The sequence below is a fragment of the Temnothorax americanus genome, unplaced genomic scaffold, assembly GCF_048541705.1.
Source record: "Temnothorax americanus isolate GAGA-0224 unplaced genomic scaffold, ASM4854170v1 Scaffold15, whole genome shotgun sequence".
NCBI classification, from domain to species: Eukaryota; Metazoa; Arthropoda; class Insecta; order Hymenoptera; family Formicidae; genus Temnothorax; species Temnothorax americanus.
The window spans coordinates 3952501-3978009 of record NW_027509286.1 but is presented as its reverse complement, the minus strand read 5'-3'; the positions used below and the strand labels follow the sequence as shown (position 1 = coordinate 3978009).

The 25509-nt window shown below is 40.9% G+C and overlaps 2 protein-coding genes and 1 long non-coding RNA gene across 5 annotated transcripts in view; 1 reads left to right on the top strand and 2 right to left on the bottom strand.

Annotated features, from left to right (window-relative positions):
- The window catches only part of Irsp53 (Insulin receptor substrate 53 kDa), a 187826-nt gene that overhangs the window by 58043 nt on the left and 104274 nt on the right, over positions 1–25509 (bottom strand). The gene's annotated exons all lie outside the window — the stretch shown is intronic.
- The window catches only part of LOC143895100 (uncharacterized), a 62766-nt gene that overhangs the window by 29631 nt on the left and 7626 nt on the right, over positions 1–25509 (top strand). The gene's annotated exons all lie outside the window — the stretch shown is intronic.
- Positions 12210–14844, bottom strand: LOC143895106 (uncharacterized). The gene is made up of 3 exons (XR_013256229.1): positions 14603–14844; positions 14224–14505; positions 12210–14154 (listed from the first exon to the last, which is right to left on the bottom strand). It is a non-coding gene; the product is annotated as an uncharacterized LOC143895106 (long non-coding RNA).

Genomic DNA, 25509 nt, shown 5'->3' with positions numbered 1-25509 from the left:
TTTTATTAATAAGAGTGGACTTCACGATATAACTGATACAAAAATTGTGTCGCTTCGAGACAGCGTCGCGCGAGAATAGCGCGAGACAGTGTCGTATCTTCTTGATACCGTTCTTATAACACTCTTTATCAAATTTTAATTACGAGAAACAGATCACATCGAATGCCATCTATCGGATACTTTGAGATGCAATATTCTGATCTGATCATATATAATCTTATGACTACTTATATTATTTTTTTTAATTTGAATCAAATATTTACATGTTAAGTTCGACAAATAAAGAAACAAATTTTACCGCAAATATTATTTAAACAAAAATACGTTTTAATAAGAATCAAATTAAAACCAAATTTGGGTTAAAGCCGCAATTGAATCGAGTAAAAGTCGCATACAGAACACATTAACTTTTTATTAAAGTCTTATATATAAATATTCTGCATCGTGTAAGGTTCTGGATCATATATAATCCACATAAGTGATCTAATTAAATTTTAATTAAAGCCCTATTTTATTGTGGATCATATTTAATCTACATAACTGATTTTAATAAATGCAAATTAAAACTGTATATTTAAACAAATATAATTTTAATATAAAATCTGGATTTAATTTGAATTTTACCCAAATTTAATATGATTTAATATGATTTTAGTTAAATTCATATTAGATCGTTTTTCGCGGGACACGTACATTGATAAAAGCAGAAAAAATAGTTAGCAAAGCTATTTTAATAGATTGTGAAGATTCGTTTTATGTGTTACTGATTTTCCCAATATATATGAAAAGGATTGATTAGCTTTACCAATAAAACATTCATTGATCAATTCAGATCATTCAAAATGTCTACTGTAAATTTTTGTTAAAATTAAACAAATGATAATAAATATTTTATTCACAAAGTGGTTTTTTATGGTATATTAATTATATTGGATATTATTAATGATATACTATTTCATGCATCTTTGCTAATATATCATTAATATAGTTCTCATAAGCACCAACAACAAACATTAGTGGAAATGTATCTATGGGTATTAACAATAAGTTAAAGTACCCAATCCTCATGGGACACGGGCATATTCCCAAGGAACATGGGTATGTCCCCAAAGGACATAAGCATATTTCCAATTCTCATGGGTATGTCCCCAAAGGACATGGACATATTTCCAAGGAACATGGGTATTTTCCAAAGAGGATATATGTTCCCAAGAGGATATACCCATGTTCCTTGGGAATATATCCATGTCCCTTGGGGACATACCCATGAGGATTGGGTACTTTAACTTAGTTCCCATAGGTACATTTTCACCAGGCGTAGAGTCACATAATTTATTCCTATATGGACACTGGTCTACTGCACTCGAAAAGAGTACTCTTTCACTTAAATGTACTGAAAAAAGATTTTAGTTATAATAACCAAGGTTTGATGAAATAGCTTCAATTAAAGGGTTTAGTGATTATGACAAAATATTTGGTTAACATTAACCAAATTTGTTAACATTAACCAAATTATTTTGTCATAATAACTAAACCCTTTAGTTGAAACTATTTTACCAAGCCTTGGTTATTATAACTAGTTATTATAAAACCTTTTTTCAGTGGAGTGTGATTTCACTCCAACTTATAGAGCGCAATTTTGCTCTTTTTTAGAGTGGTGAATCTTTCAAAATGCACAGGCTCAATTTTTACTTTTCGTTACACTTGCATTTCACTTATTTTAAGTAATATTTCACTCTTCGACTTTTAGAGAGTAGAGTCAGGGTTTATTTACAGCCCCTTATTAATCTCTCCGCCCTGGCAAAATTTTCTCCCCGTCGCGTCGGTGGTGTGTTTAGCTGTATTTAAAACGCCAAATCCTCGGGACGAAAGGAGCGGGGAAAACGGCCAGGAGTAGTAAGCAGCGTGCAAATCGGAGATGTATTTCGACCATCGAGTCAAACAGAATGTACGATTTCACGTCGGGAAGGGTTTGCCCGGAGTTGCGAATGCTAATATTGAATCAATGGCAAGTAAATACAGGTTGTTTTCGATTTCGTCGGCTCTCTCGCCGGGAATCCAACCGGACGATTTTTCTGGCCGATTCGCAAAAGGCCGATATGCAAAACCGACTTATTCGAAAATATCGCGCTCAAAACTGTTGCGAGCCAACCGTACAGCCTTGAAATAAACACGTGGGAAGAAGAGTGTTCAAACATATTTGGGTAAATTATTTTTCTTCTTTTTTGTTTTGATTATTGTTTTTTGTATCGGTTAAAGATGACCAGTATAGAGCTATATTTTGTCTGTGAGTTATGATTACTCAGTTTAATTATTATAAATGTATAATTAACAATTTATCTCAACAATGATTACTCAATTACTTCATATAATTAATTACAAAAAAAAGAAAAAAAAATACAGTTACTGCACAAAATCTGTGCGAATTATATTTGACAAACAACGATAGTGCCCGGCTTAAAGGCAGTTATAATTCCGCGGCTTGATTTCTGTTTCGATGAAATTATTATTTGCCATTATTGTGCCGCCGTGAAGTAACTAATTAGTCGAAACAAGGGCGTAGCTGAGATAATAAAATTAATCAACTTTCGATGATTACGCGGCGATTGAATTGTGCCGCTTAATCGCCATCTCTCTTCGACGTTTTACGCGCCGGCTTGTTTATTAACAATACTAAACGATGTTCATTATTAACCGTATGCGCGACCAAATGATAGCGAAGCGGCTGGTTTCGCCTTGCGGTTTACAACAATGATAAATTTGTGAAATAACGACGCTTATGCGAGTCTCGTATTTAGCGCGGGTTATGCATTCGATTAAAACGGATTAAATCGCGGCGAATTTGATTATTGTATACCACGTGCTTTAATGACAGCGTAATTTGAGGGAAATTTTGTTAAAAATTATAATGATAACACGTTCTTATTATTTACGCTTGAATATTTGTAAATATTACGAAACGCATTAGTCGCCGTTATCGTTACTCACGATGTTCATCGTTCGTTTATGTGCGAACCCGCTTCTTCTCGCAAAATGGCGCAGTTTGATGGTCTAACGTTTTCCAGAGCTCCAACGATTGGAGCAAAGTTACAAAAACTGGAAGCGCAAAGAAAACAAAGTTTTAGTTTTACAAGTTCTCGTTTTCTCTTATGAAAACTTGATGAGCAGCCGTTAAGTACTCGTCCCGCCGCGCCGCCTTTTATTAACTTTCGGCATGAAAAAAATACTCACATTAATTAAAAGATAGTTCGTGTTATTGTAATCAATTAAGCCAGTATATTTACAAATTATCGATCCCTCGATATTAAAGTTTACCGGTCAAAGCTAAGCGATTCTTCTGATTTACGTTGGAATAGCCACCGTTAAATAGTTCGGGCATTCGCGTTGATATTCAAGATATCGTTTTTCGGATATTTCGAAACGTTGCGCGGTAATACTTATTTGATTTAGAAAAATTGGATCCAGACGTCGTTTCCGGTGCAGTTCTGACGGAACTAGTTTCCGGAATACTTCGCGATCGTAACGCGCTTATGATCACGTGCGTCTATATATGCAGACGTATATGCAGGCGATAAATTTCCCCAGTTCGGGAGCGCGCCATAATTTCTTCGCCCACTTCCCTTTTATACGATACGGCATTACCGTTGCGAAATAGTACAATGTTGTAAAAGAGAAATATCATTACAAAAATTAATTCTGTCGACTTGCGCGTGTCTGCGTGAAACAACGGATAAAATACTTGAAAAGATTTGGAAAACTTTAACAAAAATTTTGGATAAAAATTTACAATCGACTCAACAACGTTCGCGATTGATAAAAAATCAAGAAAGACAGAAATAAAATCTTAAAGGGTCGGAACTTTTCTTCATTAAAGCTTCGAATCTTTAATTAATTCCTTGTAATTTCGTGTTGTTATCTGTTTCCATTATTAATTGAATCAAAATTACGTAATAATGCTCTTTAACGAGCAATAATCCACGGTAATGTAATACGACCACGTGACGGCGAAATCTCACGTTAATTAGTTCGAGACGGCCGAGCCAGCTGAAAATTGTTTGTCTTGGTCCTTTTCGTTGGGCTAGGTCGAAATGTTGTCCCAGCCTAACCCCATCTTGAATCCCTTCCTTCTGCTTCAAGCTGCACCACTCCTTTCCTCCTATCCTTCTTCTCGTTAAACCTCGCAGAGAGACCCTCGGATCGGTTGGTAGAGCGGGTGCAAGCACACTACCGGCTAAACCGAGGGTGTTCTAATTTGTCTTAATTTTTCGCGCGCACCGCTGACATCCTCAATTATTTCGCAGTTATTTTTCTAAAGCGTCCGTTCCTTCATGGATACAAACGAATCTACGGGGTGTCTCGCAACAAAATAGAAGTAAAAAGATGGATAATGGAAAGCATAAACTCATAAGTATAATTCAAAATAAAATCTTTTCGGATAATTAAAATAAAATTTATAATATTGTCGAATAAATGATCGTGCAAGTTCACGTTAGAAAAATAAATACTCTATTATCGGAAGCTTCGATATTATACGAGCTTTATAGTTCAAAATAGAGATCCTATTGTGTCCGCAAAATTCAAAGACCGCGAATATAATTTAAACAGAATTATTGATTGATTTATGTTCAAACTAGACTGGGTAGAATTTTCCGAGGCGGAGAGTGCTATAAAGTGTATAATATTTCGTTACCGATCTTTTTGGAAGCCGGTATCAGAAATTTTTCCAATTTTTCGGGAATTAATTGACCGAATTTTAAAGAATTGTATATAAAGTAAAGGTAGAATTTCCCGGGGAGTGTCAAAAAGTGTATAATTTTTTGTTACCGATTTCTGTTTAAAAAAATATAAAGTATATCATTTTTCGTATTTTTTTGGATTTTTCCGGAAATAATTGACCGAATCTCAAAGAATTGTATATGAAGAGAGGTAGAATTTTCCGGAAAGTGCGGGGAGAGGGAAAAAAAAAGAAGCAAATACCTTTCGTCGTTGCGAATAAAAGCGTCCACCCGTTGAGTGCTTCGGGGATGGTGTAATTTAATCTAGCGTGGAATATTTATAACCATTTTTTGTTACCGATTTTTTGGAACCCGGTTACAAAATTTTTCTAATTTTTCAGGAAATAATTGACCGAATCTCAAAGAATTGTATATAAAGTAGAGATAGAATTTCCCGGGGATTGTTTATAATTTCCCGGGATTATAATTTTTCGTTACCAATCTTTTTGGAAACCGGTTACGAAATTTTTCCAATTTCTCGGGAAATAACAAGTAGTTTGCGGTCAGACAGACAGACAGACAGACAGACAAACAAACAGTCGGGTTTTATATTATAGTATGACTAGACTGCTGGCACATTTTTCGTTTCGCAGTGCTTTTATCTTCAGAATGGAGGAAAGAACGTGCTATTTTTGATCAGACGCGCGTCAAAGGACATGCAAAATATGTTGCAAAATGGCGGCAGCCCCCGAGTCGGTGAAATCAAGCCGTAGGGAAGTTTTGGTATTTGGAAAGAGTAACGACTTGTGTCAAGGGAGTTGGTAAAGGGTAGAGAAGAGAGCAGTACGGGGAAGAGGGCGAGACAGAAGGTAGATTCAGGGGGTTACTCGCGAGATAGAGCTGTCAAGAAGAGGGATGAAGTAGGCGCGTGCCAGCCTCTCTTATGCTCCCTTATTTCGTTATTTCCAAGCGATACAGAGCATGTCGGAGATCAACGCCACCCCGAGACCGATCTCGCCAATTCGCAAATAAATATGTATACTCAAGGAACGAATGGACGCAAGTACAAAGCCACATGCAGGAGAATCCCGCGACGTATTTTTCATCAATGCGCACACCATCCGGTGTCCAGTTATAAAATAAACAAACGAGTAGGGGTAAAGGCAAACGTGACTGTTGTGTGATCTTGTTGTAAAATAAGACCCATTTTCTGTTTAAAGATAGTTTCTGTAAAAAAACAAATATGTATATATGTAATTTTTCTAGAAGATTACGATTTTCATCGTTGTGAGGTGAATTCATAGATCCCGATAAACAACTTTGTCCCACAAGAGCAGTCCATTTCTTTGCCTCTTGCGGACTCGGAAGAACCCCATCGGTTGCTCCGAGAGCGCCTCGAATAAATAAACGCTCGTCATTCTTGCCGGCGGCAGATCCCGCAAGGGGAAAACGGGCGGTATATCGTGGATTACAAGCGAAACCATCTGCCGGCTGATAAAAACGTTCGCGGCGCGGCGGCGAGAAAAGCTTACTTTTCGAAACGAGATAGAAGCGCCGAGGAAGGTGTACAATCGTGGGGGTAAGGGTAGTCGGAAAGGGGGTGACGACGGCGGAAGTGGCGGCGGTAAGAAGGTGTGGGTCGCGCTTCGGAATTTAATCTAAAGTAGAATCGCGCTCCCCCGAGTAAAGCTCGCTTATACACTTTATTTTATTTCACTTTATACACTTTCCCGCGTGCTTTCAATGGCAGCGCGCGTCCGACACCGTTACAACTCGCGAATCCTTAAAGCCGCCTCCTCTGGTCCTCCCGGGAACAACAATCAAATCCTAAACGATCCGATGTTTGTCCGTCAAGGATTACAATCCAGCATGGTTTTTTCAATCTCTGACGCTGGGTTCATCTTAATCGGGTTCAATAGTATCAACAAAGGGATGTTCCTTATGAGCACAGATCTTTAATCTCTGGAACGTTGGAAAATTCTGATTTCAAATACTTAAAATACGATCACGAGTATCCTTTAAATCGTTTAATATATTTTTTGAAATGTTTATATAAAGTTTCAAAATTTAGAATCTTCGAAATCTTGCATCTTCGGAATCTTGAGTTTTTTTTTCATAAATAGATGCTTTAGATATTTAGTGTGAAAAATCGCCCTTTTCTGACGTGATTAATAATTATTTTACGAGCGAATTTTCGAAAAATTTTGTATGAAATTTTCTCAGGTGCAGAATTTTCGCGAAAAGGATACGTATTCGAGGCCAATAAATCTTTTGGTAATGGAGAAGAAGGTAGGAGGGTCGTGTTATAAGATCGATCGATCGTCAAAGTGCAGAGACGTGTATGTCGCCCCGAATATTCTCGCGTGAATAGTCGTTTTCTCGTGGGCATCTCGAGAGGTTGAAAGAACCCTTGTAAGAGGATTAAACAGGATGAGTGAGCCGTGAATTTTTTTCTGAAATACAAAAAAGTCTGAATATTTTCTCTCTTAACCACAAATATCCTGTAAAAATATGTACACAATATACACAACATATATTTTTTATAAATATTAAAAATTGTACCTAATATAATTATTTTTATATATATTATGTATATTTTTTTAAATATATTATTATTAGGTATACATTATTGTAATTTAGTTATATTTAATGTTTTTATATTATTTTCGTGAAAATCTTTTTCTTAAATAACGGGTAATTCTTTAAAATATTTTAGAAATATATTTAATTTAATTTATATCGATAAGTAGTATGGTATTTAGTATTTAATCACTTTTTACAAGAAAATAAGAGAGCCTGGCCACAGTAGTGCAAACACCAATCTTCGACATCGCTTTATTAAAGTGAGATCAAACGCAATCGGGAAATTATTGGCAGCGCACACTCGTCTCGCAGAGCAAATTAAAGTAAGTCCGATGAAAACGCGAGCTTCACACCGTGTCGGAAATGACGCGTCATTCGCGAATAGGAATGTGTGTTCACGACGCGCGTAATTACGTCCCCCAATGTTTGAAATCTAGCACCGAGTTCCGACAGTGCCCATTACCCAAAACCCAAAGTTCTAAGAGTCTGCAATACAAACGATCCGATTTGTGTAATTCAAGTGTTCACACTTAGAAAGTACATAGTATTCAAAATTAAAAAAATTTTAAAAATTTAAATTTTATTTATTTAAGTTTTAAGGACCTAAAAAAAATTCTAAAAATTCGAAATGTTTCAAGGAATATTCAAAGTCTCAACGTTTTGAACTTTTATGAATTCAAAATGCGAGACGTTATAAAAACGTTTCCGAACTTTAAAGTTTTCAGTATTTTGTAATTTCAAGGTTTTTGTATAAAAGTCCAAGATTTTTGAAATTGCATTTCACACAAGCACTCCAATTATCCATCACCTAAAATTCCAGAAACCCTGATAACCTTCCATATCAATCATTAGACACGATATAAAGGATTATCAATGTAGCCGCGCCTTCAAAAAATAAAATTCAAGTTTACCTACTTTAAAACGTTAAAAGTGCCAAAGATCCGTCCTATTTAAGGCACAGAAGACTCGCGTTTGTCCAGAATGAATAAAGACGTCGGGCTTTCAGAAGTACGAGCGAAAACAGTCGTAATTGGCCTCTCGGTTCGGATAAATGCGTCTGGGGTGGGACGGGCGGGAGGGTAAAGTGGCAAATCCGAGCGAATCCGGCGAATCGCTAAATTAAATGACGTCCTTTTATTACGCGTCTCACTGTTTTCTCCTCCATCCGGTTTCTTCATTCTCCCGGCCTTCGCTTTAAGCGAGACCCGTAACTCCCGTCGTTAGGTCTTCAGCTCGGCTTGGCGCCGTCATGCAAATACGAGCAATTTAATAACGCTGCCGAGATATCGCGTGCGCCGTTACAAAGTAAACATTTCAGCTGCAGCACGCAGCATCCAGCGCTATGACGACGATATTTACGCAGCGCGTCCCGTCATTCTTCGTCTTTCCAATTAGGGAAGTACGATTTATTTTGACCGCAATGGACCTGAGAATTGCGACTTTTTCTATTTGTAGAAGCTTCAAATGCAGGATCTTATTATTATAAGGAAACCCAGGGCATAATAGAAACACTAAGGTTTAAACAAGTTTAAAACATATTAAAAATAAATAAATATACTTGGCTTTGCACCAAAATATTCTTTGAAATATCTATTATAATAAAAACACAAGTTTTTTGCTGCGAAAGAATAGTTTAAAAGGACAAAATTATTGTTTTATTAAAAGTAAGTTTCCTTTATATGTATATTATGCATTTTATGCATAATGGGGTACTTCACAAAACTTGTTTATTAATGTTCAAAACTTCTTAAAAATGATTTATTAAAACACACAATATATGTATGAATGTATTATTACACTTTTAATTAATAATAATTGTTTATTAATAACATTTTTTATTATTATACATTTATTACCTATACATTTTTCATATTAAAATATAAATCAAAATTAAAGATTAATTTAAATTATCTTTGGCATCAATATTGCGCATTGCGCAACATAACATAGATATTTACTAATAGCGTATGAAAAAAAAACATTTTAAGAACACAAGATATTTAGCCCCATAGACTAGTGCCTTGTTATGCGTCGAAATGTATATAAGTTTACTTTAGGTAATATAAATCATCACAGATAATTAATATTTACACACAGATACTTTACTGAAAATTGACAAGAAAAGATTATTTAATAACGTAAATATACTAACAGTAAAATAAAAAATAGAATTTTATCATTGTTTATCTTATGCAAATGTATCAAAGAAACTGCAACTCACAATCAGTCGCGAAAAGCACATCAGCAAACGCATTCAACAATTTGTAACATCTTTCAGCTAAAATAATATGAAAACTAAAGCAACACGCGGTTAGAGACATCTAAAAGTAATAATTTCGAAACATTTCATTACGTGTGGCATAAAAAGTATCGACCAAATCCCATTATACCCTGTGGTCCCATTATACTACTAATTCCCCTATTGTGTTTAAATTCTAAATAATCAAATAATTATAAGTAGAGGAAAAGAGTCACATGAAAGCCATTTAAGGGGATCCTGGAGTGACAGCCGAACTCCGACGAGGTTGATAATTTCGACGGTTTTCTAGATTGCAACGTCATGTTTACTGCGTGTGTGTACATGCATAAAATCTGCGATCAGTGAAAAATTTTCTTATTAGGCTTTTAATCTTAGTTTCCATGATTCAACGTTGTTCTGTGATCTAGTCCGATTAGTGGGGTACTTTCGATTTGTACACGCTATATCCCGCGAAAAACGATCTAATATGAATATAATTAAAATCATATTAAATCATATTAAATTTGGGTAAAATTCAAATTAATTCCAGATTTTATATTAAAATTATATTTGTTTAAATAGTTTTAATTTGCACTTATTAAAATCAGTTATGTAGATTAAATATGATCCACAATAAAATAGGGCTTTAATTAAAATTTAATTAGATCACTTATGTGGATCATATAACACTTCGAATCAAATATGGTTTTAATTTGTATTTAATAAGATAACTTATGTGGATTATATATGATCCAGAACCATACATGATGCAGAATATTTATATATAAGACTTTAATAAAAAGTTAATGTGTTCTGTATGCGACTTTTACTCGATTCAATTGCGACTTTAACCCGAAGGGCCTAGCGGAGTAAGCATGTGAAATCAGCCCTTGATTATACAAAGCTGACATTAATGTCACAAGTTAGTACCAATATGATAAAACTTTCCACCAAATATTATTTTAAAAAATTCATTTTTTTAGAAGTTATGCAGGGAAAAAGTAAAATAAAGAAATATATTTTTCTCGAAAACCACTTGACCGATCTTGATGAAAAAAATATATGTTATGTAGACTAATAAAACTAATTAACAAAAAAAATGTCTAAAATGTTTGCCAAAAAAAAAGACCAAAAAAAAATATTTGAATTTTTAAATATTTTTTTTAGGGTGATATTTTCGAGGTACCCCTTTGAAATTATTTTTACGAAAATTTCTCTTAAAATGTCCACTATAACATATATTTTTTTCAATTTTTTTTAAATGGTGGAACATAGTTAAAAATACGAAAATCGTAAGCGTCGCGTCACTCCGGCGCACAGTGCAGTGCCATTCCGCGTTGCGGGTGTTCGATGTAACTTTACTAGCACATATGTACGTCTGCAATTAGCCTATAATATGTATACTTTTTAATTTTTATAGTTTTCAGAGTTTACCACGTGGAGGTTGCACACGGTTTTAAACTCCTTATTGGGGTGCTTTTTTAACGGAGTCCCCTCGCCTTTCACTACGTTTCCGTAAAATCAGAGTGCTTTTTTAACGTGAGTCCCTTCGCCTCTCACTACGTTTCCGTAAAATCGGGGTGTTTTTTTAACGTGAGTCTCTTTGCCTCTCACTACGTTTCCGTAAAATCGGGGTGCTTTTTGAATGTAAGACCCCTCGTCTCTCATTACACCCTACACCTACGATTTATTTAATCTTCTTCACTATCACACTGTCTATTACTGGAATGTTATTTGTTTTCTTAAACAGATCGCTAATGGGCTACGAACAATTGGATGCTGCTGTCATATTGCTGCAATTATATATTATCTATTTCATGCAAGATATTTAGCGAAAATTTTGAAACCAGCAGAAATACTGAGCGATCTGTTTAAAAAAACAAATAACATTCCAGTAATAGACAGTGATAGTGAAGAAGATTAAATAAAATCGTAGGTGTAAGGCGTAATGAGAAGCGAGAGGTCTTACATTCAAAAAGCACCCCGATTTTACAGAAACGTAGTGAGAGGCGAAGGGACTCACGTTAAAAAAGCACCCTGATTTTACGGAAACGTAGTGAAAAGCGAGAGGACTCACGTTAAAAAAGCACCCCGATTTTAAGGAAATATAGTGAGAGGCGAGGGGACTCACGTTAAAAAAGCCCCCAATAAGGAGTTTAAAACCGTACTGCAACCTCCACGTAGTAAACTCTGGAAACTATAAAAATTAAAAAGTATACATATTATAAGCTAATTGCAGACGTACATATGTGCTAGTAAATAAGTTACATCGAACACCCGCAACGCGGAATGGCACTGCACTGGTGCGCCGGAGTGACGCGACGCTTACAATTTTCGTATTTTTAACTATGTTCCACCATTTAAAAAAAAATTGAAAAAAATATATGTTATAGTGGACACTTTAAGAGAAATTTTCGTAAAAATTTCAAAGAAGTACCTCAAAAATATCACCCTAAAAAAATATTAAAAAGTTCAAATATTTTTTTTGGTCTTTTTTTTGACAAACATTTTGGACATTTTTTTTGTTAATTAGTTTTATTAGTCTACAAAACATATATTTTTTTCATCAAGATCGGTCAAGTGGTTTTTGAGAAAAATACATTTCTTTATTTTACTTTCTCCCTGCATAACTTCTAAAAAAATGGATTTTTTAAAATAATGTTTGGTGGAAAGTTTTACCATATTGGTACCAACTTGTGACATTAATGTCAGCTCTGTATGATCAAGGGCCAATTTCACATGCTTATTCCGCTAGGCCCTTTGGTTTTAATTTGATTCTTATTAAAACGTAATTTTGTTTAAATAATGTTTAAATAATATTTGCGGTAAAATTTGTTTCTTTATTTGTCGAACTTAACACGTAAAATATTTGATTCAAATTAAAAAAAAAAATAATATAGTCATATAAGATTATATATGATCAGATCAGAATATTGCATCTCAAAGTATCCGATAGATGGCATTCGATGTGATCTGTTTCTCGTAATTAAAATTTGACAAAGAGTGTTATAAGATAACGGTATCAAGAAGACACGACACTGTCTCGGAACGACACAATTTTTGTATCAGTTATATCGTGAAGTCTACTCTTATAATAAAGTAGCACGCTTAAAAAATAAAATTTTATATAATCTTGTTTAAGTTTAAATTGGTATAACTTTAAATTTAAAACAAAATTATATAAAATTCTAATAAGATCAAATAACATTTATATATGACAAATTTGACTTATATGACTTATATGACTTATATTTGACTTATATGATTATATTTGACTTATATATGATTATATTTGACTTATATGATTATATTTAACAAATTAATTTTGAATTTATTACCATATTTAATCCACATTTGGCAAATTAAAACCATATTAACTCTGCATTTCTTTTGGTCTGTGCGGCTGATTTTGCATATTTTAACAAAGCAAGGTCCAGTTTAATCCATATATAAATTAAATAAGATGGGGTACTTTAATTTGATTTAAATATGACATATTTAAATTATAATTGATTTGCATATTCGATTCTAATAAGATTCTTAATAAATTCATATAAGCTTTTAATACGGTTTTAATACAATCGTTTTTCGCGGGATAATTCATATATTAAACGAAAGTTTTCATGAAGTGACAGCTCTAGGTACAAAAGGTGCAACACCAAGTAGTATCAAATATAATTTTTTCAATTCTTTTAAGTTCTTAGTTCTCAATTTGCCACTCCATTTATCATTTCTGTATACGTAGTTTAAACGTGTTAATGGTATTTCAAATCTGTAAAGCCAATTCGAAGAAAATCGGAAACCTATAAATAACGATAATTGCCGTCGCTCCAAGATCTCCTCACAAAAAAGTACATTAAAAATATCATATATTTATTCCAACTTAAGCGAATCTTAAACTACAACTAATTAGCTTCTTGATAGTATTCATAAAAACTGTAAAAAAATTATCAAATAAGGATAAAGGATAAAGAATTTTACTTTATATACCCCAAGGAGCCTTAAAGGGCGTTTTGATGGGACGTACCCAACCCTAACCTCCAATTCATCCACTACCTTACTGTTTGTTTGAGATCGAAAACTCAGCACCGCGACGAAGTCGCGTTCGGCTGCATGTCAGCACATGCAAATTGAGAAAATTAATTTTCGCGTGAAATGCCGCTCAGGAATTGACACGGAATATTCGGTATAGCATGGATCGTTCGGGATTAGCTTTCTAGAAACTTTAACATTGTAATCAATAATAAAGTCAAACAACAATAACGCTGGAACAAAGGGACGATCCATGCTATACACAAAGCACTCGAAAACAGGTGACGACCCCGTCGGGTCGCAACATGAAACCGGTGACGTCAGCTTCATGACGCGGGACTTCGGTGGCCAATCACCTTCCCGAAATTCGGAGAAATCTGCAGGGAGGGAGTTTCGCCTCGGAAGCGTTAAAAGGACCGCCGCTGCGCCGCGGAATCGATTTCGCTCGCAGATCACAGAAAAACCGCTTTTCACACCGCTTTTCGCCGCTTTGCACATCTCCTTTCGCTATTCCGCGTTTTGAACACGCTTTCGCCGCGTCGCTTGCCGTAGCTTCTGTGCGCGCTTCACGGCTTTCTTCGGCCACTAGAGAAAGAACTGTAAATACCTGTACATACATTTTGAATATATCTGTTTTATTTTTCAATTCTGTACTTGTCTCCTTTTCTGTGGTCGTCTTCTACCTCGCGCTTTCTCGCGCTACCGCGTGCTCTCGAACATTTTTGGTCCTTTGAGCCGGATCATCGCCGGCAACCGCGAGTTCGGGAGTGCCTCCTCCAACGGAAGACCACCATGAGTCTCGACCAGAGCAACATGGTCAGCAGCCAACACGAGCTCTTCAGACGCATCTCAAGAGCCGAAGAGAACCTGAAGAAGATGGGGCAAGCGAACATCACCCTCGCCGCCATCGAGACCCGCATTCGCATCCTCGACGACCTGTGGGCAAAGTTCGAGAGTCAGCACGACCTGATTCGAAACTGCTACAAGGATTCGAGCCGCTACGCTGAAAGTGAGTACGCTCAATCAAACTTACTCGAGGCCGCCGAGATGGCTTACGTGCAGCAGCGTAGCGTCCTGTCCGGCGAGGCCGACCGCCGCAAGCCCGCGCAAGCCTCCACACCGGTGGAGCACGGTAACGACCGCGCGTTGAAAACCTCGCTGCCCCGTATACAGCTGCCGCAGTTTTCGGGTGAATACGAGAAGTGGCCGTCCTTCCGTGACGTCTTTCGGTCGGTCATCGGCGATCAGTCGTCCATTTCGGCAGTCGAGCGGCTGCATTACCTCCGCTCGTGTCTTAAAGGTCCGGCTGAAAATTTAATACAGTCGTTAACAATCACCAGTGAGAATTACGATCGCGCGTGGGCAATTCTCAGTAAACACTACGAGAATAAGAGGGAACTGATCCGCTCCAACTTCGCCACGTTTACCGCCGTGGCGAAGATGAAGGGAGAAACCGCAGATAAGCTGAGCCGCGTCCACAACGCCGTCACGGCCGCAGTTAATGCTCAGGAGAGCATCGGGAGGCCCATCGAGTCCCACGGAATGGACCTCTTCAACCACCTGGTTGTCGAGCTCTTCGACCCGCGAACGCGACTTGAGTGGGAGTCCTCCACCCGCGACTCCGTCGATCCGCCGGATCATGAGGAACTCAAAGACTTCATCTCGAAGCGCATCCTCACGCTGAACGCCGCGAGACCGAAACCCGCCGCGAAAGCCCCCGATTCCACTCGGTCCGCGAAGACCCACGTCGCGAAACAAGGGTCAAAAAACAGTTCCGATCCGCAGTGCGCCCTGTGCAAGGGGAAACACTCCTTGATGACGTGTAGTGACTTCAAATCCAAGTCCGCCGCAGACCGAAAGACGGTTGTCGAGACCAGCCGATTGTGTTACAATTGTCTCGGCAATCACACCGTCGCGAAGTGTCAATCGACAAAGAACTGCTTCACGTGCAAAGCTCGTCATCACACGATGCTTCACGAGGCATACGTTCCCGCGTCGGCATCGACCGAGGTCTGCGCGCTGTCCGCTGTGCGCTCCGCTGACGACCGCAAGGCGATCCTCCTCGCGACCGCGCGAGTGGCCGTCGCCGACCGCTACGGCAATCCGCATCCCGCTCGAGTCCTCATCGATCAAGGATCGGAGGTCTCAATCATCGCTGAGTCGCTCGTACAACAGTTGCATCTGCAACGATCTCGCTCCGACGTGTCGATTTTCGGAATCGGGGGGTCGAAATCCGGGTCAACCCGCGGGAAGGTGACGGTGAATCTCACATCCGTGACGACCGGAGCCACGATTTCCGCCGTCGCGTTCGTGCTGCCTCGCCTTTCTCTGTACCAAGGCTCAACGACCAAAAAGAGCCCCGCCACGTGGCCCCATCTCAAAGGACTGCCTCTAGCCGATGCGCAGTTTTCGGCTGGAGATCCGGTCGAGTTACTTCTGGGAGCAGAAGTCTGCTCCACCATCCTCGAAGAGGGCCTTCGAAAGGGCGGGCCACATGCCCCGATCGCGCAGAAGACAGCCTTCGGGTGGATTCTGTCCGGCGGCTGCGGTGCTTCAGCCCTCCACGCGCGCGGCAGCTTTCAAGCAACGGCCGACAACGAGCTGGCCGATCTCGTGCGCCGCTTCTGGGAGCAAGAAGCAGAGCCTTCCACTCCCGCCGCCCTCACGCCAGATGAACAGAGGTGCGAGGACTTTTATGTGCAAACGCACTCTCGCACGGAGACGGGACGGTACGTGGTCCGCCTACCGTTTTCCAAGACGCCAACAACGTTGTCGAAAACTTGCCGACCGGCCGAACGCCTGCTGACCGCCATGGAGCGTAAGTTCCACAGAGACGCCCGGTTCGGAGAGCTCTACCGTCAGTTCATGCGAGAGTACGAAGACCTGAAACACATGGAGTTAGCTACGGTCTCGCCATTCAATGAGAATGAGTATGGATGCTTCTTACCTCATCATGGAGTCCTCCGAGAATCAAGCTCCTCCACCAAACTACGGGTGGTGTTTAACGGGTCGCAAGAGACAGTGTCCGGCGAGTCGCTGAATCACCACCTTCTCACAGGCGCCAATTTGCTACCCGCTTTAGCCGACGTGTTGACGCGCTGGCGATAGCACCGCTACGCCTTCGTCACGGACATCGAAAAGATGTACCGGCAGATCCTCATCCACCCGGACGACAGGACGTACCAGTGCATCCTCTGGCGGTGCGCCCTCCTCGCCCTCGTGTGCGTGTACCGGCTCCGCACGGTGACATACGGCCTCGCGTGCGCGCCGTTTCTTGCCATTCGCACGTTGCAACAGTTGGCTCACGACGAACAATCGCGATATCCGCAGGGAGCGATCGCGTTACGCGAGGACACCTACGTCGACGACGTTGTCTCGGGCGCGAACACTCTGTCCGCTGCGATCGCGAAACAGGCCGAACTCCGCGGACTGTGCACGGCGGGCGGGTTCCCGCTTCGAAAATGGGCCGCGAACGACGAGAAAGTGCTGTCAGGAGTCCCACCCGAGCACCGACTTCACCACGAACCGCACTCATGGGAAAACGACTGCTTTTCCACTCTCGGGTTGTTGTGGCACCCGAACGAGGACACGTTCGCGTTCGCGATTCACCCGCGCACCGTCACCGAACTCTCGAAAAGACGCGTCCTCTCGGAAACCGCACGTCTTTTCGATCCGCTAGGATGGCTCGCCCCCGTGGTCATTCGCGCGAAGATTCTTATCCAGTCCGCGTGGCTCCAGAGACTCGATTGGGACGATCCGCTTCCCACCGCCGACGCGCAAAGCTGGAAGAGCTTCCTCGAGGAGCTGCCTCTCCTCTCCCGCTTACGCGTCAACCGCTGGCTCGGCAGCGGGGACGAAGACGCACAAGCGGAACTGCACGGCTTTGCCGACGCATCCAAGCGAGGATACGCCGCTGCTGTGTACCTCCGCATCATCAGAAACGGCTCCGTGGCCATTCATCTATTGGCCGCAAAGAGCAAGGTGGCCCCGGTCAGGCAGGTGACACTGCCACGACTCGAGCTCACCGCCGCCGACCTGCTCACGTCTCTCACAGATCACACTCGTTCCACTTTGCGTCTGTTCACAACACCCACGTTTCTTTGGTCCGACTCGCAGGTCACCCTGAAGTGGATTCAAGGACACGCTTCCCGCTGGAAGACCTACGTGGCGAACCGCGTGGCACGCATTCAGCAACGGCTGCCGGACGCTCAATGGAGACACGTCCCCGGGAGGGACAACCCAGCGGACTGCGCTTCCAGAGGAATCGCCCCTGGCGAACTGCTGGAGCATCCCCTGTGGTGGACTGGACCCGCCTGGCTCCGCGAGGACCGAGCTCACTGGCCTAGCGGAGACCTTGTGATGTCCGACTCCGATCTGCCCGAACGGAGAGTCGCGGCACACGTCGCCACCGAGAAGATCGAGGAGGAACCCGAGATGCTTCTCCGGTTTTCCTCCTTGCACCGGCTCCTCCGAGTCACGAGTTGGTGCTTGCGTTGGCGTCGCACCGCTTCCCGCACTACCGCACTTACACTGCAATCGACCGAAATCAATGACGCACTGCTGCTCTGGCTTCGCGCAGTGCAAGGACTGCACTTCACCACCGAGATCACGGCACTCTCTTCAAACCGCACTGTGTCCCATCGCAGTTCGTTAGCGAGCCTGAGTCCATTCCTGGATGACCACGGCGTGCTGAGAGTCGGAGGCCGCCTCAAGCATGCCCTGCTTTCCACCGATGAGCGACATCCGATGATCGCACCGCCGTCCTCGTGGCTCACTCGGTTGCTCATCGAGTCGTGTCACCGTCGAACACTGCACGGAGGAGTGCAGCTCACTCTCGGCTTACTCCGCCGTCGCTTCTGGATTCCTCGTGGCCGCTCAGTTGTCAAACAGCGGCTTCACCGCTGCATAACTTGCACCCGCTGGCGAGCCACGACACCGCAACCGCCGATGGGCGACCTTCCGAGAGGCCGAGTCACGCCAGCGCGTCCCTTTCTCCGAACCGGCCTGGACTACGCCGGCCCGATCCTCCTCCGCACGAGCAAGGGCCGCGGACATCGAGCGTACAAGGGCTTCATCGCCGTATTTGTGTGCCTCTGCACCAAGGCGGTGCATCTGGACGTCGTGTCAGATTACACGACGGACGCCTTTCTCGCAGCTTTCCGTCGCTTTATTTCCCGTCGAGGCCTCTGCGAGGAGATGTACTCGGATTGCGGCACTAATTTCGTGGGAGCCGATCGAGTACTGAGGGAGCTCTTTCGAGCGTCGTCTGCCGACGACCGTCGCCTTGCTCACGCCGCCGCCACGGAGGGCATAACCTGGCACTTCAACCCTCCGGCTGCGCCGCATTTCGGAGGACTGTGGGAGGCCGCCGTGAAGTTCCAAATTTCATCTCCGTCGGGTCATAGGGGAGACAACGCTCACTTTCGAGGAGATGAGCACTCTTCTCTCTCAGGTCGAAGCCTGCCTTAATTCTAGGCCGCTGCAGGCTTTGTCCGACGATCCGGACGACATATCCGCTCTCACACCGGGCCACTTCTTGATCGGCGCTCCTCTCCTGGCCTTGCCCGAACCCGCCTTGCATGACGCCGCTGAGAGCTCACTTTCCCGGTGGCAACACCTCCAAAAAATGCGCGATCACTTTTGGTCACGGTGGTCGCACGAGTATGTCATCGGGATGGCAACTCGATCAAAGTGGCTCAAATCCGAGGATGCACCCGCCGTCGGCTCTCTGTGCTTTGTGCGATCCGAAAGCACGCCACCGAGTCGATGGCCACTGGCCCGCATCGTTCGAGTACACCCCGGAGACGACGGCATTGTACGCGTAGCCACAATCCGCACCACCACGTCCGAGCTGGTTCGACCGCTGTGCAAGCTCGTGCTTCTCCCGGGGGCTGAGGACCAGCCGCCGCCGACGGATGCGTGAGCTCACCGACACTCGCTGTCACTTTATTGTCTCATTGGCCTTCAGCCTGCAATTTCTTGTAAAAATGTAACTCATTCTCGTCAAGTATTCGTCTGTTTCGGCCCTCTGCCACTGTCAAACCAAGCAACCGCTTATCTCGGTTGTCCGCCTCAACTCAATAATTTTTGCAACACGTGAAATCACTTTCGCGCATCACTTCACTTCTCTTTACTTTTCGCACGTCACCGAACTCGCGTTACGTATATCGCGAATATTTATGTGTCTCGCTCGGGATCGTCGCACGTTATGACACTGCGCAAGCGCACCACGCCGCTGGCGCTCGCCTGCACCACGCTCCGAAATCGATCGCACATCGATTCTGTCGACCGCGACGTCGGGCGCTTCATCGAGCGAGCCATCGAACACACCGTCCTGTTTCGTCAGGCATGACGAGGCGGGCGGGATGTTTGAGATCGAAAACTCAGCACCGCGACGAAGTCGCGTTCGGCTGCATGTCAGCACATGCAAATTGAGAAAATTAATTTTCGCGTGAAATGCCGCTCAGGAATTGTCGCGGAATATTCGGTATAGCATGGATCGTTCGGGATTAGCTTTCTAGAAACTTTAACATTGTAATCAATAATAAAGTCAAACAACAATAACGCTGGAACAAAGGGACGATCCATGCTATACACAAAGCACTCGAAAACAGGTGACGACCCCGTCGGGTCGCAACATGAAACCGGTGACGTCAGCTTCATGACGCGGGACTTCGGTGGCCAATCACCCTCCCGAAATTCGGAGAAATCTGCAGGGAGGGAGTTTCGCCTCGGAAGCGTTAAAAGGACCGCCGCTGCGCCGCGGAATCGATTTCGCTCGCAGATCACAGAAAAACCGCTTTTCACACCGCTTTTCGCCGCTTTGCACATCTCCTTTCGCTATTCCGCGTTTTGAACACGCTTTCGCCGCGTCGCTTGCCGTAGCTTCTGTGCGCGCTTCACGGCTTTCTTCGGCCACTAGAGAAAGAACTGTAAATACCTGTACATACATTTTGAATATATCTGTTTTATTTTTCAATTCTGTACTTGTCTCCTTTTCTGTGGTCGTCTTCTACCTCGCGCTCTCTCGCGCTACCGCGTGCTCTCGAACACTGTTTCTTCTTTTGGACCAACGGTTTAACGTCTCTTCCGAAAGACGGAGCCCAGTTTTCTCCGCATCTTGCACGGAGGGGCGCGGTTTTTCGGAAAAAAAACTTTTCCATGTTACATGGCTCTAGTGGACTCGAACCTGGTTCCTCAGATTACGAGTCTGGCGCTCTACTACTAGACCACCGCTGCCCTAAATTATGAAATATAAATATGTTTATTAATTAAAAAAACAGTAGTTTTGACTCCCATTACTCAGGGTACAGGATAAAGTCGGTATACGGTATAATTAGAAACATCATTAAATAAATCTGAAATACAGCAATATATACTATTTTTTGCCATATTAAGGAGCTAGGTTGAAGCAGTTTGGTCAACTCTAGATTTTAGTTTGTAAAAAATATATATGATAGTATACGATCTAATACCGCATGTGTGAGAATTATTTTAGATTTATTGACTATATATCCAGAAGCTGAGATATTAATTTCCAAAAATGCGTCGTTTTACATGGGGTTATATGGAGAAAGCGTTGACGGCGATGATTGATCCCAATTTTCTTTAATATCTAGTCTATATAAACGCTCAAAAAACGTGCCTACGCGTACAGTAAATTAATGCGAACATTTAGAACGCAAGAAAACACGTATTCACCATCTAATAACAAATATATTACAAGTTAAAGCGATCAAAATTAGACTGAAATAGCAGTTGATAGTTCGCGAGTAGGTAGATGTGGCAACGCAGCGTCGCCCGCATTTTGGCTGTACCCGAATCCTGTCGGTATGTGCACATTTTTGTGGTTCTCTTCCGTGCTATGTCCACGATTTTTTTATTCTCTTTGGAAATAAAACCAAAAAATCAAATCTAACGGAAAAAAACCAAAAAATTGTGAACATAACATAAAAGAGAACAAAAAAATCGTTGACATTGCCACAAAATAGTAGACACAGCACGGAAAAGAACCAAAAACGTGCACATACCGACAGGATTTGGGTATAGTCAAATCGCGGGCACCTAACCTTATCAAGAGACACGGTAGTGTCTCGCGCCAAGTATGTACACGCGGAGCGAGACCGACCGTGACTCTTTTACGCGACGCGACGGGTTGCGGGTACCCGAAATGTTGAGATCTCGATAACGAGTGAACGAATCAAGTTCTAAGTAGGCTTGATCGATAGCTTGGGGTCCAATTAGGGGGGGGGGGTATCTCTCATAATATTCCGCTACGTGCCTTACGAGCGGAGATATTGCGACGCAAAGTCCAAATGCGAAAATTTATTTTTAAGATACGTCGTCGTCGTCGTCTACGTCAACCGCTCTTTAACATACATGTCAAACAGAGAACGTCACTGTCACTCTTTCGACACTGGCGGCGCAGGTATCGCCAGTTTCGATATCGCGCGCGTATTTCGAAATTAGGTCGATAGACTTATCGGTCAGGAGGAAGATTTCTATTTAGGTAAATTAGGTATATATATAATAAATATTGAGTCAACGGAAAAGAAGGTTCTCTACGCTTGGCAGAAAGTGCCGCTAGGGAATTTTTAAGTCGATTCTTATGAATCAAGCTTGAATTTGATGTCTACGTGTCCCAGGTTGCCGATGACGAGGTCCACACAGTGCGCTCCGTAGTTTTCGGTGTCTACGTGTATTAATACCTTGAATTCGATGTTCACGTATCCCAGGTTGCCGATGACGAGATCCACATAATGCGCTTCATAGTTTTCGGTGTCCAGGTGTAATCGTACGTTGAATTCGATGTCTAGGTGTCCCAGGTTGCCGATGACAAGGTCCACATAGCGCGCTCCGTAGTTTTCAGTGTCCACGTGTATTAATGCCTTGGATTCGATGTCCACGTGTCCCAGGTTGCCGATGACGAGGTCCAGATATCGCGCTCCGTAGTTTTCGGTGTCTAGGTGTAATAATACCTCGAATTCGATGTTAACGTGTCCCAGGTTGCCGATGACGAGATCCAGATAGTGCGCTTCATAATTTTCGGTGTCCAGGTGTAATTGTACGTTGAATTCGATGTCTAGGTGTCCCAGGTTGCCGATGACAAGGTCCACATAGTGCGCTCCGTAGTTTTCGGTGTCTACGTGTATTAATATTTTGAATTCAATGTCCACGTATCCCAGGTTGCCGATGACGGGATCCAGATAGTGCGCTTCATAGTTTCCGGTGTTTAGGTGTAATCGTACGTTGAATTCAATGTTTAGGTGTCCCAGGTTGCCGATGACGAGGTCCACATATTGCGCTCCGTAGTTTTCGGTGTCTACGTGTATTAATACCTTGAAATTGATGTCTAGGTGGCCCAGGTTGCTGATGACGAGGTCCACATAGTGCGCTTCATAGTTTTTGGTGTCTAGGTGTATTAATAACTTTAAATCTGAATGGTTGCGTTTAGCCGATACTCCGCTAGCCTAGCAATCGTGAGCAGTCGCTCGTTTTTGCTCGTTTCCTCTCTTTTTAATCCAGTAGGTCAAAAGAGAGGAAACGAGCGAAAACGAGCGACTGCTCACGATTGCTAGGCTAGCAAAGTATCGGCTGAACGCACCCAATGTAGGACACGTAGATATCGAATTCGAAGTATTAATACATGTAGACACCGAAAACTACGAAGCGCACTATGTGGACCTCGTCATCGGCAACTTGGAACACGTGGCCATCGAATTCAAGGTATTAATACACCTGGACACCAAAAACTATAGAGCGCGCTATGTGGACCTCGTCATCGGCAACCTGGAACACCTAAACATTGAATTCAAGCTTGATTCATAACAATCGACTTAAAATTTCCCTAGCGGCAGAATTAAAATTATGTCATGACATAATAAAAATCGCTGAATTAAAATTATGTCTAAACATAATAAAAATTGGACAAAAAATATGTCTAGACATAATAAAAATTGGATAAATTAAAATTATGTCTGACGTAAAAATAATTATCAAAAATATCGATACTTGAAGATAGCGGTACATATACAGTTGCGAACAACATTCAGTAAGACACGCAAATAAAAATAAATAAAGGATTTTACAGTTAACAACTTATTAACATTAATCATGCTTTATTGCAATTATGTTTTATGTTGAAATTGAAAAATATATACAAGGTGTACAACTAAAAAAGTTACAGATTATTATTTTAAAAAAACTAAGCAAAATATTAAATTGTTGTTTTCTTTAAAAATAATAGTCCGTAACACTTTTAGCTTTATACCTTGTATTATATACGATTTATAAGATTATAAGATATATTGTTTATAAAATTAAGATGCGTAACACTACAAAAAGGCGTGATATCCGTACAAAATTACCTTTTTTAAAAAAAGGTAAAAAAGAGCGCCAAGTACACGCATAATAGTGTATATGTATTATGTTGTTACCCTGTTATGTTGTTACCTCGAAAAAAACAAAGTGGTAGTATTATACCTCCAAATAGCTTTATCCTGTACATACTGTTTATACAATGCGTAATATATTACAAAAAGGCGTGATATCCGCACAAAATTACCTTTTTTAAAAAAAGGTAAAAAAAGGCGCCAAGTACACGTATAGTAGTGTATATGTTGTTACCTAAAAAAAAAAGTGGTAGTATTATACCTCAAAAAAACCTAAGTAACAAGTGGTAGATCTTTATATCTCAAAAAATTTCGAAAAAATCTAAGCAGTAGTATCTTTATTTCCGAAAAATTATAACCCAAGTGATACACGTCACGAAATTATGTTACCTTATCAAAAAGAAGAGTCGCGCTTCAAGTGATCTATTACAATTACAAAAAAGAAATGATATCTCTTTAAATTAGAGCGCCAATTACAGAGAGAACATGTATATTGCCTCAAAAAATAATTGTTGCACTACTTTGAAAAATCTTTACATTGTGTCAATTAGAAAAGAATGTATAATAACAATTTTATAAGATTAAAAAATTTTATTAAAATTTAACAAGGGAATACAAGATATTTAAGTACAAAGTTATTTACATGTGTATTTTTTAATGGCCACAAAGAATTACAGAGGTAACAGTACAAAATAAAAATATTTTATTAAAATACATAATTTTTTTTGTAAAAAAACTTGGCGCTGCTAGACCTCGAAATTTTAAATAAATAAATAAACTTATTCTATACTTAATTATAAGCCGCATTATCCGCCGTCCGCGTAGTCACGCACACCCATATCACTCACTCCCACATCCACGCTGATAATCATTTAATATTACTCCCATCGCATTTTTCTCTGAATTATTTTTATTTATTGTTGTCTTTATTTATTTAAAATTTCGAAGTCTAGCAGCGCCAAGTTTTTTTACAAGAAAAATTTATGTATTTTAATAAAATATTTTTATTTTGTACTGTTACTTCTGTAATTCTTTGTGGCCATTAAAAAATACACATGTAAATAACTTTGTATTTAAATATTTCGTATTTCCTTGTTAAATTTAAATAAAATTTTTTAATCTTATAAAATTGTTATTATACATTCTTTTCTAATTGACACAATGTAAAGATTTTTCAAAGTAGTGCAACAATTATTTTTTGAGGCAATGTACATGTTCTCTCTGTAATTGGCGCTCTAATTTAAAGAGATATCATTTCTTTTTTGTAATTGTAATAGATCACTTGAAGCGCGACTCTTCTTTTTGATAAGGTAACAATTTCGTGACGTGTATCACTTGGGTTATAATTTTTCGGAAATAAAGATACTACTGCTTAGATTTTTTCGAGATTTTTCGAGATATAAAAATCTACCACTTGTTACTTAAGTTTTTTCGAGGTATAATACTACCACTTTCTTTTTTTTTTAGGTAATCCAGAATGACAGAAAATTCACCGGCATGTTTACGTTTAGCAACTGCCGTTACGTGGCTCAACACGGAGGCGAGTACT